The sequence below is a fragment of the Dama dama genome, chromosome 6 (assembly GCF_033118175.1).
Source record: "Dama dama isolate Ldn47 chromosome 6, ASM3311817v1, whole genome shotgun sequence".
Classification (NCBI taxonomy): Eukaryota; Metazoa; Chordata; class Mammalia; order Artiodactyla; family Cervidae; genus Dama; species Dama dama.
Genome location: NC_083686.1, coordinates 16,509,383 through 16,529,796, shown reverse-complemented (window position 1 = coordinate 16,529,796; position 20,414 = coordinate 16,509,383). Strand labels below are relative to the sequence as shown.

Below are 20,414 nucleotides of genomic sequence, written 5' to 3'. Positions count from 1 at the left end.
AGGCTAATTTATACAGGGTGACTCTAATAGACTGTTCTGCAGATATATCTACTCAAATCACTAAACTCTCTTACTTTTTCTACATTATGTCACATCGTCTATCTGTGCTGGGAGGAGCATCCTCATGCAGGTACTTTGACTTTTTACTTCTCTTTCAAATGCCTTCTCAAATCCTTTTCCACAGGAGGATTTAACTGTGGCATAAAGCCACTTGTAGGCTACTGCAGGAGAAATTGCCTTCCACGGATAGGAAAAGGAGGAAAAAGGAGACAGCATTTTATTACATTGGCAATGAAGAAGAATTAAAGTTACAAATACAAAAGAGACTTTAAAGTTCATAGAAGAGTTGCATGACCATAATGTAGCAATCAGTTTAGCATTTTAGATGATATGGATAATTTTCTAGCAAGACGTAGGTTATTAACCTAGCCTGGGAAAAATTAAAATTATGATTAATCAGTAACCATGAAGGAAATTTAATTAATAGTAAAATGTATTGTCTCCCCCCATCTCCAAATGACGCCAAACCCTGGTGTTTATAGGCATAGTTAAAAAAACAACAACAACAACAAAAAACGTAAAAGCAGAAATTCCTATTTTAGGCAAACAAGATCAGAGACTCAAAATAAGATATTTAACCAAACAAGTTTATGCAGTTAGTGTGACTTTGATGATTCATGTTTTTGTATGGTGGAAACAATGAGTACAAGTTATTTAATAATTTTAGAGGTTTTTTTAGGGTAAAATTTAAGAAGTGTTAATAGTATTGCTTGGTCAAAGGGTGAATGCAGTGTAGTTTTTAAAAGATGCTGCCTTATTCCTATCCTTATGGTTATACAATGTTGCACTCCTACATCAGTAACTAACAATGTCTGTTTCTGCTTGGCTTTGCCAGTGGAGTGTGCTGTCAAACACTAGCATTTTTATCTATCTGATATGCATAATTATAATTTTAATTTCTCTTATTTGGGAAATTCCATCTTTCCATGTTTTTGTAAGCCAGGAAATTTATATATCACTTTTTGGATAAACTTTGTATTTTTATATATTTTTCTACTGGGACTTTGTGTTTTTCATTCCCTAATTTCCAAGAGCCTTCATGGATTTAGTCTTTGTGATACACATTGTAAATATTTTCTCTGTCGTTAGTCTCTTGACTTTGCTTCTTTTAAATATCATTCAGAGGATTTCTTCCCTTAATTTTATATTATTTAATTTGTCAAACTTTGATTTGATCTGGACTTTAATAACTAAACTTTCTCTATACCTATGTCTTCTTCTAGTACTTGTATGGTTTTGATTTTTTTGTCATTCTTTTTTTTTTAGTTTTGTTATATTTTGACATTTATATATCTATTGCTCTTGGAGATTACCTTGGTATACGGTGTGAGGTAAAATCTACTTTTCTGGTTTTTTTTTTTGTAATAGTTATCCAGTTCCCCAAACCCTAGTTTTTAAAAAAATCCATTCTTTTCTCCAGTAATTTGAGATGACACTTTTATCATGTAACACATTTCCATGGTACTTGGGTCTGTTTCTGAAATTTCTGTTCTGCTCCATTAGTATTGTGTCTATGCATGAGCCAATCCTTCACCCTTTTAAACCTAGAAGCTTCACAGTATATTTCAGCCTGTATTTTTAACAGGTGTAGGTCATTCATCACCACATCACTATATTTGACTTACTAAAACAGATTTCTTTCTCCTATTCCTTATTTTTGGACAACCGGGATTTTTCCTTCAGCGTTAACAGCAAATGTATCATTATCATGTTATCTTTGCCTATATTGCTGTTGTTCAGTCTCTCAGTAATTTCCAACTCTTTGTGACCCTGTGGACTGCGCCACTCCAGGCCTCTCTGTCCATCACCACCTCCCAGAGTTTGCTCAAACTCACATCCATTGAGTTAGTGATGCCATCCAACCGTCTCATCCTCTTTCATCCTCTTCTGACCTCAATCCTTCCCAGCATCAAGGTCTTTTCCAATGTGTAGTCTCTTGCCTATACAGCTTTTTCATATGTCATACAGTTGTGGCCATTACGGTTTTCCTTGTGCAGGTTGCAAAATTGCTTTCTAAAAATAGAATAACCATTAGACAGTTGTCACAATATTTAGAATTTTAAATTTTTAAGTCATTACTTTGTAGATAAAAGGCTAATTTGCATTTCTTAGATTGTTAAAATCCTAAAGGAAATCAGACCTGAATATTCATTGAAAGGATTGATGCTAAAGCTGAAATTCCAATACTTCGGCCACCAAATGCGAAGAACTGACTCCTTAGAAAAGACCCTAATACTGGAAAAGATTGAAGGCAGGAGGAGAAGGGGACGACAGAGGATGAGATGGTTGGATGGCATCACCCACTTGATGGACATGAGTTTGAGCAAGCTCTAGAAGTTGGTGATGGACAGGAAAGCCTGGCATGCTGCAGTCCATGGGGTCACAATGAGTTGGACATGACTGAGCGACTGAACTAAACTAAACTGAGATTGTTAAAAAGGTTAAACATTTTCCTATATGTTCATTCACTAGTTATCATTTCTCTTTTGTGACTTACTTTCCATCTTGGTTTTATTTCAGTGTTCTCTTATTGATTTACATGAATTTGCATGTAAAGGTATTACTTTTCATCAATCATACTGCAATGCTCTTCCAGTTTCTTAAAATTTTAATGTTATTTGTGTTTTATCAGGCTGATATTTTAAACTTTAGGTTGAAAAGCTGTGACTCTCTGCTTGTATTATTTCATTTTGTTGTTGTTTAGTCGCTCAGTCGTGTCCAACTCTTTGTAACCGCATGGACAGTGGCTCACCGGGCTCCTCTGTCCATGGGATTTCCAGGCAAGCACACTGGAGTGGGTTACCATTTCCTTCTCCATTATTATTTAATTAGTCATTTCTAAAATTATTTCTCACTCACAGGGCTGGTATGTCTTTATAATTTTAAATGAATACATTAAATTTATCCAAAATAAAGGAATAGTCTTACTTCCTCAGTGACATTCTTCCCTGGTATAGTAAATTAGAAGGCAGAAGCAATATTAAAGGTGAGAATTTTGACAGCTTTAAAAAGTGACATTTGATGAAAGGACAAAAGGCTTTCTAAAAATATTACAGAGAAATCCTTAACATAATAACAGTCTAAGTCCATTGAAGGTAGAACAAAGAGACCTTAAAGTGCCCTTAACTGATGTTCATAAAAGTGATGTACAGTTATGAAAATATCAAATGATTTATAGGATATCATGGAGAAAAAGCAAAGAAATAAATATTTTTAGAAATATTTCTGATTTAAATAATTTTTTAAAAAGGTCTTTAGGCATAAAATTCATAGCCAACCAGGAAAATTGGCTATGAAGAATGACTTGTTCCCAGGGGTACCAATTAGATGACATTTTATAAAAATTTGTCACCTGTTTTATATGGCTTCCTAGATTCTAAACACATGGAAAATAATGATCTTGGTTTATTCCTCAATCCCCTTTATGCCACATATTAATAGGCATTGAATGCCAGCTGAGTGCCATTTTTCTATATACTTATTTTTAAACCCACCCTCACTTTCCCAAGGAGGAAATGAAGGCTTGGAGAGGTTATGCTCTTTTCCAAGGTTGATTTTGAACCCAGTACTGTCTGGTTCTCCCCACATGGCTAATTACTTTCTCACGGTGTCTGGGACTGTGTTGAGCCTAGACTTGATTCACTGTTTCCCAAGTAAATCAGAAAATTATTTTAATTATCAATTATTGTTAATGAAAAGTTGGGAGTGAGGGACATGGTTTACTACTTTGTTGGAGAAACAGGACATACACATGACAAAAGATCTTAATAAAATTTTTTTGTTTTCTCAAGAAAATTTTAAAGTTCATCATTTTAGTTGCCTTTCTCAGAGCAACCGAGTCAGCCTGGAAGCCTTTCCAAGGCAGCAATTAGATTATTCTAGGCTCTGAATATCCTTGTCTTTGAAGGAATACCACTCTCATAAGCTGACTCTAGGATCAAGGCACTTTATAGTCATGTGTTAGATAGTCTTTCATCCTTCCCTCCACTGAATTCTTTATTGGGGCTGGCAGTCTCTTAGTCTTGTTGATTATAAGAGAGAAATGAAGAAACGAAAGAATGCTTTTTGTCTGTCTTCAAAGCCCTCCCTGTCTGTGGTTTACTGTCAAATGCTCTCCTACATCATTTTCTATGTTCCATCTTGCAAAAATGTTTTTGTGGAGGTGATTTTTTTTAAAGTCACTTTTACACTTTTTCTATCCATCAACTGTTGTCTTCTTTAGAAACATGCTTACCTAGTAAGATGAAGCCGTTGGCACACTACTCCTTTATACTCAATGAATTATTGCTTCTAAAAATCTTTGGCCTTCTTTCTCAGCATTAAACCAGCCAAACAAGACAAATAGTGTGTGAGAAGGGGGTTTAATACCTACATTGAATGTAGGAAAACAGATAAGATTTATGCAGTTTTGTGATACAAAGGGTGAAAAGATTGTCAAGGACTTTTCAAATGATCCATAAATCTGAGTACCCAGGTGAAGGAGGAGAGATGGGAATAAATCAGTAGAGACATTGATGAATTCCTTAGATTACAATACCATTTTCTCAGGGAACACAGCAAATGTCAAAACTGAGCTACCTTATCTGTCTCTTTTGATTTCCTTTAATATAGGAGATCCTTAACAAAGACGATGAGCATAAAGAATGTTCCCTCTGAGAATGCCAGTTCTGTCACAAGCGTGCAATAATGCTTAATGTAGAACCAAAACCACAATGGATTCTCAATCAGTCATAACTTTTTGCAAATATAGGCAAACATATTCCACATCCCATCTTTTAATTTACACTAAAATACCTCTTGTCTTTTCTCTTATATACAAGGTTTTGAACTAAGAATCTGCCTGAAATGCAGGAGACCCGGGTTTGATTCTTGGATCAGAAGGATCCCCTGGAGAAGGGAATGGATACCCACTCCAGTATTCTTTCCTAGAAAATTCCATGGACAGAGGAGCCTGGCAAACTACAGTCCATGGGGTGGCAAAAAATTGGACATGACTGAGCGACTAACTGGAGAAGGCAATGGCACCCCACTCCAGTACTCTTGCCTGGAAAATCCCCTGGACAGAGGAGCCTGGTAGGCTGCAGTCCATGGGGTCGCTAAGAGTCGTTCCTGATTCTTAGCGACTTCACTTTCACTTTTCACTTTCATGCATTGGAGAAGGAAATGGCAACCCACTCCAGTGTTCTTGCCTGGAGAATCCCAGGGACGGCGGAACCTGGTGGGCTGCCGTCTACGGGGTCGCACAGAGTCGGACACGACTGAAGTGACTTAGCAGCAGCAGCAGCAGAGCGACTAACACTTTAACTTTCAGGTCACTTTTTTTTTTTTTTTTAATTTATTTATTTATTTATTTTTTTATTATTTTTTTTTTTTCCAGTGGGTTTTGTCATACATTGATATGAATCAGCCATGGATTTAAGTCAGGTCACTTTTATCTTATAAATTTTTGTTAGAGTATAGTTGATTTACAATGTTATATTAATTTCTGCTGTAAAGCAAAGTGAATCAGTTACATGTGTACATATATCCACTCTTTTTCTGTTTCTTTTTCCATATAGGACATTACGGATTATTGAGTAGAGTTTCCTGTGCTATACAGTAGGTCCTTACTAGTTATCTATTTTATATATGGTAGTTTGTATGTGTTAATCCTAATCTCCCAATTTACCCCTCCCCTCTTCCAAGTCACCTTTATCCATGCAATGCTGTTTTACCAGTATTGATTCAGAGGGTAATCAGTTGAACATGTAAAGTGCTTGGTGCAGGAAATCTTGAGGATGTAGGCATGGTTATCATTGATTGGACTTGAATGGGCAAATTTGGAGAAAAAGGAATATTAGACAAGATTAGTCATTTGACCAATGACATTGGCAAGAAGGTATGGTGTACTTAGAAAATACTTGGGTAGATGACAGTTACTCAAGTAAGAGTATGTTGGAGGAGTGGGAAAAAGATTATAATACCTTAAGGTAAATATTGTTTCATGTTTTCTTTAAACTTCTCAGAAGATTCTACAAGTGTCAGTCATTCAGTCATGTCCAACTCTTTGAAACCCCATGGACCATAGCCTGCTAGACTCCTCTGTCCAAGGGATTCTCCAGGCAAGAATACTGGAGTAGGTAGCCATTCCCTTCTCCAGGGGATCTCCACAAGCCAGGGATTGAACCCAGGTCTCCTATACTGCAGGCAGGGTCTTTACTGTCTGAGATATCAGACTCTGTAAAACAAACATCAGACATTTCAATGATTTCGAGAATGAGGGCTTAATAATTTGATAGCTTTAGCCTTTTACTGACATCCTGAATCTTTTTTCTTTTTTTGTTTGTTTTTTGATTCAAGTAATAAACTCAGCTAATAAAACTCCAAAATGTCACATACCCAGCTTGCTGTAAGTTGTTTTATTTCACAACCTACTCTCTATAATATTGTGTAATTAGAAGCGTTGGTGTGGCGTTAGCAGTAGTAGAAACAGTATTAGCAGTAGCAGGACTGAAGTCCATGTTGATGATCGATACAGGCGATGTGTTGTTATTCCTAGTTACACGGCTCCCTGTCTCTCCCTTCACTCCTTCCTCGCCATTTATTCACATTTTCATTTACTCAAGTACCTTTCTAAGTATTTTGTGAGGATTATTTGTAAACAGCACAAAAACTTAACTGAGTAGATGGTCCTATCCCAACTTTGTAGATGTAGAGACTCCTGCTCCAATAGTAAGGTAATACACCCAAGGTCTTACAACCAGGATTTGAACTCAGATCCCTGGCTCCCAAACTCCTGCATATTGTCGTATAATATAGTATTCTGCCCTGGTATCCTGCTTTAATATTCCACAGGAGACAGAGTAAGGGAATTGTACAGTCACATGAGTTTATTTTTCCTTTGAGGTCAGCCTAAGAGGTATGTGGAACTCAAGTCTCTTACCCTGTCTTGACTTGCCTTTTCTCCTGCTTTTTCACATAATTGGCTTGCTTTTATATCCTTGTCTGATGTGTGTATGTAAATAGAATGCTGGTCACATGACCACATGCCAGATGGACTGGTCATTTGGCCCTTTGGCGGCTGACACCCATCCAGGTGGCTCTGCCAGTCTTTCACGTGGTGGAATGGTATCCGGTGTATTCAGATAATGTTAGCTATTCAGTACCAAGAACAAAGGCCCATACATAGATGGAGACCATGCTCTTTTCTCAGACAGTAAGGAAAGCCTCTACTATTTAAGGATGCTTATTGTATGTGTAACATTTTCCCATGTGTCATCTAATTTTGCTGTTAACTCTAAGATGAAAATAATGTATTAAGTCACATTTTCTTTTCAGGAGAGCTAGAATAAAGTACTGTGTGTGACTTCTAGATACCCCATTTTAAAAAGTAACTAACAATTATAGCTTGGGAATATATATGCCCCAGAGCACCTCCTTATTGCCGTCTGTTGCTATGGTCTCAGAGAACTCAAACCAATTTTAGACGTGACTTAATTAAAGTCTGATTAGGGTAGTAGTGCTTCTTAAACAAATATAAATGCTTGTTATTTGTGCCATTGACAGCCTCATTAACATGAATGAGATGTTTCCTCATGATACTAAACTTCATTCATTCTTGTTTTTATCTTAATTCATAAAGCAGTTATAGCCAAGACTACTAGTTGAGTCACCAATTGCTCTGTAGCTATTGCATGAAGGTTCCAGATCATATGCCTTATGAGATCCATGCTTTGCGCTGATTACGTAGCTGCTTGGGTTCTCGATAAATACTCTTTGTGGGATTTACTGAGCTTATACATGTAATGTTTCTCTCCTTGCAATGCAATATAGTAACACACTAAAGATTGGGAATAAAGCAGGATATCTCAAAATACCCATTAATTTGACCACTGTCAGAGTACTATTCATACTTAGAATTTCTCTGTGAACTGTGGATAGATGCTCTTGGCACGAGTTGTCTTTGAAGTAGTGACATTTTCAAACCAAGCCAAAATTGAATTGTTATTTCCTATGTAGTCTAAAAGATTGTCTGTATCTTTTAGAATTCCAAAATTACTTTATAAAGACAAAATACAAAACAACTCAGAAACACTTTTCTTCTTACCTTAAGGTTAAATGGTGGGAAAATGTCATAATTATGAAAATTTTGCATTTAGTCAGCCAAAGGTAATTGTATAATTTGGAACAATCTGAAGGCATAAAGTTGAAAATGTTATTTTAGGGATTTTTAGCATGCTTAAAGGAGTGTGTCAAATTTCTAAGTGGAATTATCACTCAGAATATGTAAATATAGCTAGCAACTGTGGTCACTTAGCTTATAAATGAATAAATGCCTTATAGATGAGTTGGAAGGAAGAATGGTTATTTTCCTCCTCTGTGGAAGAAAGTTTCTTGTTTTAAAAAAAAATGAGATGAAGTATTTAAAGAATTTGATTCTTTTGACTTTCCTACTTAAGAATTATAATTTTATAGGAAACAAGCATACTAATAAATGCATATTGTGGACCCTAAAACCTATTCGTGACATGACTGTACTGTGGTGGGATTAATTATTATATAGATTGGTCTTTTGTGTATAGAGGTGGGGATGAACAACCCAATTCTTGGTTTATATTTGTATATCTAGCTAGTCTTTTGTAGATTGGATAATTTATCAGTTATTACTCACAGGTTCATTTACAGATACAATACTCTCTATATGTAGTACAGGTTGGCAAAATATGCTTTGTCTATTACAGAATTACCTTGGAGAATTTTGATGCAAAATCCTGATACTTCCCTCCCTCCCTCATTCTAGATTAGAATCTTTGGTTAAAAACTACATTTTTACCACTTTCTTGGGTGATCTTAAGCATTTGATATTTAGTATCCATATTTTGGGCATAACTGTTCTTTGATATGTAAGATTATTCTGTGAGATATAACCATTTAGTGGTTAAGATGTTAACACACTGTATATTATTGTAGCCATTTAATGAATAGGAGTGTAATTTAGTTAGTTTCTATTGCAGATCTGTAGAGCTGATCAGAGCAGTATCTATCGCATATTGAACATAAGAACAAAAAATGCTGTTCCATGGCCATTCAGGATCTGCAACTCACACAACAGCCCAGCATGGTGGTTGATATTATTCCCACTTTACAGGTAAGAGACAGGTGAGACAGCTTAAGGATAAGTCCTTACTTTTAGTAAGGGATGGATGGCCCTGGGAATTCAACCCAAGTGTGGCTTAGTCCAAAGACTGTACTGGAATCACCATGGCAGAGTCCTCGTTAATGAATTTGTAGCAATGTACAAGGGCACCGCAAGTTCACATGGCACCTTCATATGAAGCAGAAAAGGTCTCTTCATCCTTTGGAAGGAAGGGTGCAACTCATGCTACAGTACCCAAGCTTAACCTGAGGTAGATTGCACCTCTCCCCTCTGTCCACCAGACACCTGTGTGCAACGAGCTGCTTTTAGTGAGATAGTTCTAAGACTCTGTATTTTAGGCTTAATATCTTATAAATACACAAAAACATGTTAGCAGACTAAAATCTTAGAAATGTGACAGGGGTGAAGGGAAGGGAAAGGGAGGAGATGGCTTATTGGTTGTCCAACTCAGTCAATTTATTTTGATTGCCTCTGCGATTCCTATGAAATACAGTGTCTTTACATTCCTGTGTTGTGAAGGAGGCCATCTATATGAGATCTGAACCTTTTAGCTCTAGCCTAATATAGTTTGATTTGTTTTCATTTACATCTATACTGTATCCAATATTTTATTAATATCCAAGTTACTACATTTTTGATACCAAACTGTAGTAGTGTTTGTAAAATATTCAAGATCTAATTGGACTCTTTCCTATAGTTGTATCTTTGTTAGTAGTTTCACATGCCCATGTATTATTAGCATTAAAAATTATAGCTAATGCTTTGGGCTCATGGTACACATTTATGTCCTTTTCACCCTTCTAGCTTACCTTTTAGATCTTACTCTATTTGATTCAAGCTTTATTCTCTGCACTAAGATGCATCTCAGAAAAATCAGGAAATGTTTTAACTTTTCCATTAAAAAATCAGCTTCCACAATTCTGATAAATTTTCTTAAAAAAAAAAAAACTGGTCAGCATGAAAAGCCATTAATTTTTTAGATAAAAACCATGGCTAAGTCTTCAGAGCATACTGAAGCTTTTTGAGCCAAGGATTATCCATAAATGTGTGCTAAGTCGCTTCAGTTGTGTCTGACTCTCTGCAACCCTCTGGACTGTGGCCCACCAGGCTTCTCTGTCCGTGGGATTCTCCAGACAAGAATACTAGAGTATGTTGCCATGCCCTCCTCATTCTATAAATAAGCCATACTAATTATTAAGCTCCGACTGTGTCCTGTTCTGTCCTAGGTACTTTGTATGTTTTTAGCTCATTAAATTTAATCTCTGAAGTCAGTCTTTTAGAGATTGCTTTTCAGGGGAATAGGTGATACACTGCTGCTGCTTCAGGGCAGACTTGTAACCGTTCTTGGAAAGAAGCACCCCAGTAGATATTTTACTATTAGTGCATTGGCTATGGGCCTCATCTACACAAGGGAGACACAACCTGGGATTCCTAGAGGGCTCTGATGGATATTCTCTGGGTTCCTGTTTCTTTTTAGAGAGACACCATTTTATTTTACTCTTCCTTTATGGTAGAAAAATAGAATCAGGTTTTTTGCAGGAATGTTTATACCCTTCCAGGAGTGCCTTTTCTCAGAGGTGTAGGCTTTTAAGGACCTCCCAGGTGGCGCTAGTGGTAAAGAATCCACCTGCCAATGCAGGAGATGCAAAAGATGTGGGTTCAATCCTTGGGTGGGGAAGATCCCCTGGAGGAGGATATGACAACCCGCTCCAGTATTCTTGCCGGGAAAATTCCCTGGACAGAGGAAACTGGCGGGCTCCAGTCCATGGGACCACAGAGACTCGGACATGACGGAGCACACACACACTGCACAATAGGCTTTTAAACACTTGGTTCTGTTTCCTTCCTTTGAAACAGAGATTATGGACCTAATGACTTCAGAGTTTGTTTTGATGAACTTGTATTGATGAACACTAACTTGGACTGAACGGAGAATGAACTATGTTTTAAAGATTTTTTTTTTTTCACACCTCAATATAGCTTTCTTGAAACCAGATTATGGGAGGGAAAACCTTGATGATTTTAAGTGTTAGATACCAATGATATGGGGCTTCTCAGGTGGCACTAGTGGCAAAGAACCCACCTGCCAAGGCAGAAGACACCAGAGACAAGGGTTTGATCCCTGGGTCAGGAAGATCCTCTGGAGGAGGGCATGGCAACCCACTCCAGTATTCTTACGTGGAGAATCCCATGGACAGAGGAGCCTGGAGGACTACAGTCCATAGGAATCGCAAGGAGTCGGACATGACTGAAGCCACGTAGCGCTCAGCATACACCAATGCTATTGGCGCTACTTTGAAGCCGCTAACGAAGACCAGAAGTTCTACCTGTTGAAGAGAGAAGGACAGGTCATAGGATCACTTTTTCCTGATTGTAACTGTTTAACAAACTCACTTTTATCTGCTCTCTTCCTTAGAATTCTATTGGAGGTTGCTTTAGATAGCTACTGAAATTTTGAGTGCAAATGCCACTTTAATTACTGTTAAATAACTGTCAGTAATAAATTTATGAGTCCCTTAGTTAGAACATATACATGAGGAAATGTATCCTTCCATCGTCTTTAAAGATAAATAGCTCTCAGCTCATTTATTTAGACACACTCTTATGGAACAATTCTATTATGTTGTGCTAATATTTAACTTGTAGGATTATTACACATCATTTGTACATTTACTTTGTAACTTATTTCTGAGGAGTTCAGACAGTGATTTTGTTCTTCAGTCTTCTTTAAAATTCACTCAGTGCTTCTCCTGCTGTGGGTCAGCACATTTTCTTCTCTCAGGAGATGCGGGATAGATCGATGGAGTGTTAGAGCTCAGAGTGCTAGAGAAAGATGTGATGGAAATGGTAAGTTACATGACGGTACGGAAAGCTGAAGTGGGAAGAGTTTCAGGGGACATTGCTGACTTTTCTGAGGCTGTCACTTGTTAATAATTCATTATAATTTAGAATTCAAAGTAATTTTGCATTTCTTACATTCGGTCTAGCTCCAGCATATTTTCCTCCTCCTACCTCCTCCTAAGCCTCACTTGTGATTTCTATTCAATTAGCAGACCCATTTGGGACATTCATTATGTGTCAAATGTTGCACTAGGGTACAGAGTATTATGATAAGCAGGACATATTTCCTAGTTGGGAAGGTGAGAGCTACATATTATTAATAAAAAAAGCAAAATTAAAAGTATTTTTTCCACAGAGTCCAAAAGTGTTCTGTACATCTGTGTCTCTTGTAAAGTAATTAGCCTCCAGCTAATAAAAATAAATGGAAAAAATTTAAAAAATAAATAAAAAGCAGAGACATTACTTTGCCAACAAAAAAAAATAAATTTTTTTTAACAGCAAAACTATTTATTACTTTTTATTGGAGTGTAGTTTCTTTGCGGTGTTGTGTGTGTTCCTGCTGTATTGCAAAGTGAATCAGGTATACATGTACATAGATCCCCTCTGTTTTGGATTTCTTTCCCATTTAAGTCACCACAGAGCACTGATAGGGTTCCCTGTGCGATATAGTAGGTTCTCCTTAGTTATCTGTCTTATACATGGTAGTGTATCTATGTGAAGTAGGAAATGGCAGCCCATCCCAGTATCCTTGCCTGGAGAATCCCAAGGACAGAGGAGGCTGGTGGGCCACAGTCCGTGGGGTCCCGAGGAATCGGACACATGGGAGCAGCTGAGCGGAGCAGTGTATATGTGTCAATCCCCGTCTCCCAATCCGTCCCAGCCTCCCTTCCCCCTTGGTGTCCATAATTAGTCCTGTTATGTCTGTGTCTCTATTTCAGTTTTGCAAATAAGATCATTTAAACCAGACTCCATACATATGCATTAATGTACAATGTTTCCTTTTTCTCTTTCCAGCTTACTTCCCTCTGTACTGTGGACTACAGGTCCATCCATGTCTCTAAAATTAAAAGTGTTGAGCCATGATGTTTCCATAAAAATGTAACAGAAGTTTATATATGACAAGGCCATTTCTAGCTTGAAGAAGCCGCTCTTCTTCTGAATATCCCCCAGTGCCAAACTCATCCACTCAGGGATCCTTATTTTGCATGTGGAAAATTTTACCTGAGTGTGTTGAACTGTTCCACTCATCTCTTCTTTCATAATTTAGTTTTCTTCTTGTTCAAAGCAGAGGAACTTAATGCTTTTTAGCTCATTCTTATGCTGCTTCCCAAGCATGACTCTGAAAACAAAAATACTCTCTCAAAAACCTGCCAAATACTTTTTTTTTCTTCTTTTGAATGACTCCTAAAATTTTACCTTGTGCGCCAAATCTTTTGATTTGATCAGAACAGTGGATATGGATTTTTTCTGCTGTTCAATATTGATAACAAACCCCCAGTTTATTTTTGTGATTTCCTGAGACATATTCAATAGATTTGTTTAGTACGGTTTGTGTGGCAGAAATGTAAATGAATCTGGAACAAATTTCTCAAACAGAGATAAAGGACACAGGTGTATGAACAATACATTACAGTGTGACACAGTTAGTGTTACGATGGCAGTGTCTGTGTGAGATGTATTATGAACACAAAGAACAGAAGACCTAGCTCTGGAAGAACTGAAGAATAAAACTCCCCAGAGAGAAAAGAGATAGAAAGTCACTAAAAGAAGGGACCAATCCTTACAAAGGCATAGAAGTGTGAAAAGGGGTGTAAATTTGGGTCAGATTGTGGCATACCCTGTGTTCCATATCATGACAGCTGGGTTTAAACAAGATGTTACATGTAAAGTGATTAAATGCAGGACTTTATACATAGAAGACAAGAGAAAAAATATTAGCTGTCTGTGCTAAAAATACTTTCTTATTTATAATCATAATAATCCAGTAAGAAATCAGGCATCCCTGGAGACTTTTAAGCAGCAAAATTAATCAGTTAAGTATGCTACAGAAAAATGGCTCTGGCATCAGTTTAGAATAGGGATTGGAAGGAGAAATATTTAGGGGTAGAAGATCAGCTGACAATCGTAACAATAATACAGGTAAAGTGTAATTAGGTACTAATGACATGGGCTTGAGATTAACCTCTCTGTATCCATACCTCATCTGTAAATATCAGGATTATAATAACATCTAATTCATAGGATTTTCATGAGGATTAAATAAATTAACATTTCCAAAGCTCTTATAAGAGTGCCTTGTTAGTGCTATGTGTTTGTTAAACAAAATTCAAACAGATAAATGTTGCTTGTATGTCTTTTGCATATTCATGAGTCCTAAATTGTTGTAATTAGAGATGAATTGTGTCTATGTCTATGTCATTTGCTCTGCATAGACAGTAATAAAGAGCTGTTCTTTTCAGTTGATTTCAGCTATCGTAATATTCAATTGATTCTTGTCTATTTAATACCATTAAAGGTAAAGACAAGTCTTGGTCTTCTGAGTCAAATACATAATAACACCTTGACCACTCTTCAGGTGGTTATTGTCAATGACAGCAAATCCCTTTGTACATATAATAGTCATTGTAGTATATCCGGGGCACACATCTTTTAAAAGTTATGTGCACAAAACTATAAAAGGATTTTGTTGTTGTCATTAAGTGTCCTATTGGAACTCAAATTTATTTCCAAGGAAAGACCATGAACTACAGTGTTCTAGATGAACCAGTCATATATCAAATTATAGTCATAAATCAAATTTTGGCAAGTACATTGTGATGCGTAATTTTATGGCATGCAATTCCTGTGTTTGATTAAATAGAGCATCTGCTTATAATTGAATTTTATTTATCATCAATTTTAATTTAATTTTGGACTATGAAAAGACATGCTTGATGCGGTCTAGTCTTCTGATTTTAAGTGTAAGATTATTGCTGCTTGAGAACAAAATATTAGTAGAGACTGTTAGAGGACTTACTCAAGTTCAGTTGATCTGAAACCTTTTGGATCACTCATTTTTTGGCTTTTCATCACCAGTTAAATATTTTATATCAAGGTTTCTCATGGCTTCCTAGGTGGAGCTAGTGGTAAAGAAGACACCTGCTCATGCAGGAGACTCAAGAGATGTGGTGGGTTTGATCCATGGGTCGGGAAGATGCCCTTGAGTAGGAAATGGTACTCTCTCCAATTGTCTTGTCTGGAGAATTTCACGGAGAGACAAGCCTGGTGGGCTACCGTCCATGGGGTCGCAAAGAGTCGGACACAACTGAGCACACATACTTATCAAGGTTTCTCAGCCTCAGAATTATTGACATTCTTGGTCAGACAATTTTTTGTTGTGGGAGTTTTCCTGTATATTATGAAATGTTTACCAGCATCCTGACCTTTACCCCTCTAGATCCAGGGGAACCACTTTCCTCTAATTTTAACAATCAAACATACCTCCCAATGTTGCAGAGTGTCTTCAGAGGGGTTGGGGTAGGGACCAACAGAGAATAACCATTCTAAATGATGATTTTCATTGTTCTTGTTTAGTCACTAAGTCATGTCCAAGTTTTTGCAACCCCATGGACTGCAGTACACCAGGCTTCCCTGTCCTTTACTGTCTCCTGGAGTTTACTCAAATTCATGTTCATTGAGTCATTGATGCTATCTAACCATCTCATCCTCTGCAACCCCCTTTTCCTTTTGCCTTCAGTCTTTATGAGAATCTGGGTCTTTTCCAGGGAGTCGGCTCTTCTCATCAGGTTGCCAAAGTATTGGAGCTTCAGCTTCAGTGTCAGTCCTCCCAGTGGATATTCTGGGTTGATTTCCTTTAGGACTGACTAGTTGGATCTCCTTACAGTTCAGGGGACTCCTGAGGGTCTTCTCCAGTGCCACAACCTGAACAATAAGCTTCACCTCTGTGGTGCTCAGCTTCTTTATGGTCCACCTCTCCCATCCGTACATGATTACTGGAAAAACCATAGCTTTAACAGTGTGGACCTTTGTTGCTGAAGTGAATGTCTTTGCTTTTTGAATGATGATAACAAACACTAAAAGGATGCAGTTTTCCTGAACCGCCTATCTGGAATATCAATTTGCTCAGGGTTCATCTCAATAATTTCAGTTTTTTTTAAATAACCTTCTTCAATGCAGCAAATTTATCTCTGGGGTTTTCCCAAATATGTTACCAGTATTTTATTCCAAATTATTTTACTAGATTAATGTTTTAGGTATCCTGCTTAGGAAGTTTATGCCAGGCAAAACCTGATATGCCATCTGGTTGACTATAAAGCTAATTTCTTTATTTCTGTATTTGGCCATATGAATGTTGTGCTATTAAAAAAAACTCTTTGCAACATTTTTTGCTTCTTTTGAGAATTGGTTAATTTGAATCTATTCATATTATTTTTTTTTTTTATCTTTTTCTATTTTCTTTTTTTTTAATTTATTTATTTATTTATTTATTTATTTTTATTATTATTATTTTTTTTTTCCAGTGGGTTTTGTCATACATTGATATGAATCAGCCATAGATTTACATGTATTCCCAATCCCGATCCCCCCTCCCACCTCCCTCTCCACCCGATTCCTCTGGGTCTTCCCAGTGCACCAGGCCGGAGCACTTGTCTCGTGCATCCCACCTGGGCTGGTGATCTGTTTCACCATAGATAGTATACATGCTGTTCTTTTGAAATATCCCACCCTCACATTCTCCCACAAAGTTCAAAAGTCTATTCTGTATTTCTGTGTCTCTTTTTCTGTTCTGCATATAGGGTTATCGTTATCACCTTTCTAAATTCCATATACATGTGTCAGTATGCTGTAATGTTCTTTATCTTTCTGGCTTACTTCACTCTGTATAAGGGGCTCCAGCTTCATCCATCTCATTGGGACTGGTTCAAATGAATTCTTTTTAATGGCTGAGTAATATTCCATGGTGTATATGTACCACAGCTTCCTTATCCATTCATATGCTGATGGGCATCTAGGTTGCTTCCATGTCCTGGCTATTATAAACAGTGCTGCGATGAGCATTGGGGTGCACGTGTCTCTTTCAGATCTGGTTTCCTCAGTGTGTATGCCCAGAAGTGGGATTGCTGGGTCATATGGCAGTTCTATGTCCAGTTTTTTAAGAAATCTCCACACTGTTCTCCATAGCGGCTGTACTAGTTTGCATTCCCACCAACAGTGTAAGAGGGTTCCCTTTTCTCCACACCCTCTCCAGCATTTATTGCTTGTAGACTTTTGGATAGCAGCCATCCTGACTGGCGTGTAATGGTACCTCATTGTGGTTTTGATTTGCATTTCTCTAATAATGAGTGATGTTGAGCATCTTTAATATAGATCAATGGAACAGAATAGAAAGCCCAGAGATAAATCCACGAACCTATGGACACCTTATCTTTGACAAAGGAGGCAAGGATATACAATGGAAAAAAGACAACCTCTTTAACAAGTGGTGCTGGGAAAACTGGTCAACCACTTGTAAAAGAATGAAACTAGAACACTTTCTAACACCATACACAAAAATAAACTCAAAATGGATTAAAGATCTAAATGTAAGACCAGAAACTATAAAACTCCTAGAGGAGAACATAGGCAAAACACTCTCCGACATAAATCAAAGCAAGATCCTCTATGACCCACCTCCCAGAATATTGGAAATAAAAGCAAAACTAAACAAATGGGACCTAATGAAACTTAAAAGCTTTTGCACTACAAAGGAAACTATAAGTAAGGTGAAAAGACAGCCCTCAGATTGGGAGAAAATAATAGCAAATGAAGAAACAGACAAAGGATTAATCTCAAAAATATACAAGCAACTCCTGTAGCTCAATTCCAGAAAAATAAATGACCCAATCAAAAAATGGGCCAAAGAACTAAACAGACATTTCTCCAAAGAAGACATACAGATGGCTAACAAACACATGAATCTATTCATATTAAATTAGCAATGCCAAGAACTAAAGTTCAACTAAGTTTTTTGAATGTTTGAATGTACAAAATGAAAAATGGACCTCATTCTCATGTATATCTATTGTGAAAGAATTGCTATTCTATTTCCTTACAAAAGGGATCTGCTTCTTAATTAAAACAAACAAACAAACAAACAAGTAAGGGCCATGTACTCCTCCAGACCTACTTAACAGGTGAATATTTCTGAGTTACTTTTCATTATAATAAAAAAAAAGCAGGGATCTAATGGGTAGAAAAATAGGGGAAAATGATTAAATATGAAGCCAGTGAAGTTCTAACAAATGTATACTTCATTTTCCAAATGCATGAGAGTCATGATAAGCTGTTTGTTCATCTTCGCAGTGTATGTTTTATCATGAGAACTTCTCTTATAGAAGTATTTGCCCTGAATTGTTTCACTGTGATACTTAACTTTCATAAAAATATTTTCTTTACTAGTCCTTGTTACTTTGCAAATCTCCAAGAACACAATACATCATGTCTCCATATTGTACATTTTAATTGTCCTCATTTTTCTGGACAAGGGTGCTTGGAATGCATTTCTAGATTGTGATTTTCCAGTAAGTGCTCAAATAACACTTTATTGAGAAATATAACACTGACATATTTAATACTGGCTTTATTAATTGTTCCATGTGTAGTATCTCACCTCTCCAAATAGATTGTAAACTCTTTATAATTAAAAATTACCTCTGACATTCTTTAACATTCTCTAGTATAAGAATAGAGGCAGAATTCACTCAGCTAATGTGGATTCTCTTCCTGAATGATACTATTTTGTGTATATATTAATAGTTATTCAAGAATTCCTAGGAAACTGGTGCTAAAGATTGAGACAGAGAGTTGGCACTTGGTAGGTTTTGTCCAAAGAACTAATTAATGAGTAAGTGAATATTGGGCCTTAGATTTTTTATTTGCATAAGTACAAGGATTATTTTCCATAATCAAGATGATATGGGGTTTTAAGAGTAGCTTTCATACAGTTTGGTTTTAAGAATAGCATTCATGCAGTGTGGTAGAAAATTCTATAATTTTCTAGCAACACAAATTACAAAGGCCAGCTGATTCACTTCCCTTTCTGGATAAAATTCTGTCTTTCTTAGGGTATATATGTTAAGCATTAATTGATAGGACCTTGTGTACCAACTCTTTGACTCAGGCCCATGAGTTCAGCAGCTGGCCTGATCTAGAGGTTAAAAAATACAGGACCAAGAGAAGAAGATAAAAATGAAGATTTCAATGAAAGAAATGCACACCAAATCCTGGGAGATGACATTATTGTTGGCAAAATACATTGCTGGCATTTTTTTAAATTTTAATTTTATATTGGCGTATAGTTGATTAACAAAGTTGTGGTAGTTTCAGGTGATTGATGATATGTTCTGTTCACTGCTCTGTCCGCAATACTGAGAACACTGTCTGGAGCACAGGAAACCATCAGTAAGTACTTGTTTAGTGAATGAGTACATGAGTGATACCAAAGAATATGCATTCTCCAAGCTTAGGACTTTGACTAACATGGATGAATGTGTTGGATGGATGAGGAATGTATTACTACATACTTCACAAGTGACTTTCCAGGTCTATCTAATTTGCTGCTTCTCTAAACCAGTTTGATTTTGGGCTGATCACTGTAAGAAAAGAGAAACATCTCAATATATAGTATTTTATTACTGACCTTGCAACTTATGTTTTATTAAATCCTTCATATAGGTATTTCGACCCTCTTTTCTTTAAATATAAGATAGTTATTATGCTGAGTATATTTGCTTTTTCATTAAATATTCATATTTGTGGTTTGTTTTTATTCTCACAACAATCCTATAAAATGAGTTTTTATATCCTCCACTTAAAAGTGAAGCTTGTAAAACCGATTTGTACATACTACCTTCGTCCTTAAGCTTCTTATTTCAAAAAAATCCATCTACTTTCTGTATCATGCTGATCAGTGACCAGTTCCTTTGGTTCTCCTTGTTGTTGTTGTTCAGTGGCTTAGTTGTGTCAGACTCTTTGCAACCCCGTGGGCTGCAGCATGCCAGGCTTCCCTGTCCTTCACCATCTCCCAGAGTTTGCTCAGTCATGGCCACTGAGTAGGTGATACTATCTAACCGTCGCCTCCTCTGTTGCCCCCCTTCTCCTTTTGCCTTCAATCTTTCCCGGCATCAGGATCTTTTCCAGTAAATCTGCTTTTTGCATCAGGTGGCCAGAGTATTGGAGTTTTAGCTTCAGTATCAGTCCTTCCAATGAATATTCAGGACTGATTTCCTTTAGGACTGATTGGTTTGATCTCCTTGCAGCCCAAGGGACTCTCAAGAGTCTTCTCCAGTACCATCATCTATTAACTGTAGAGTGCTGAGGCTTTCAGAGCTCTTTGGGA

At 37.0% G+C, this 20,414-nt stretch overlaps 1 protein-coding gene across 5 annotated transcripts in view; it reads left to right on the top strand.

The window, feature by feature from the left end:
* Positions 1-20,414, top strand: part of ARHGAP24 (Rho GTPase activating protein 24) — a 621,697-nt gene that overhangs the window by 101,014 nt on the left and 500,269 nt on the right. Inside the window, exon 1 of one of the 5 annotated variants that reach the window (XM_061145607.1) lies at positions 9,096-9,187. The exons of the other annotated variants lie outside the window; for them this stretch is intronic. The gene's annotated coding sequence lies outside the window, so the exon portion shown is untranslated. Of the gene's footprint in view, positions 1-9,095; positions 9,188-20,414 lie in introns of those variants that run through there. 5 annotated transcript variants of the gene reach the window in all.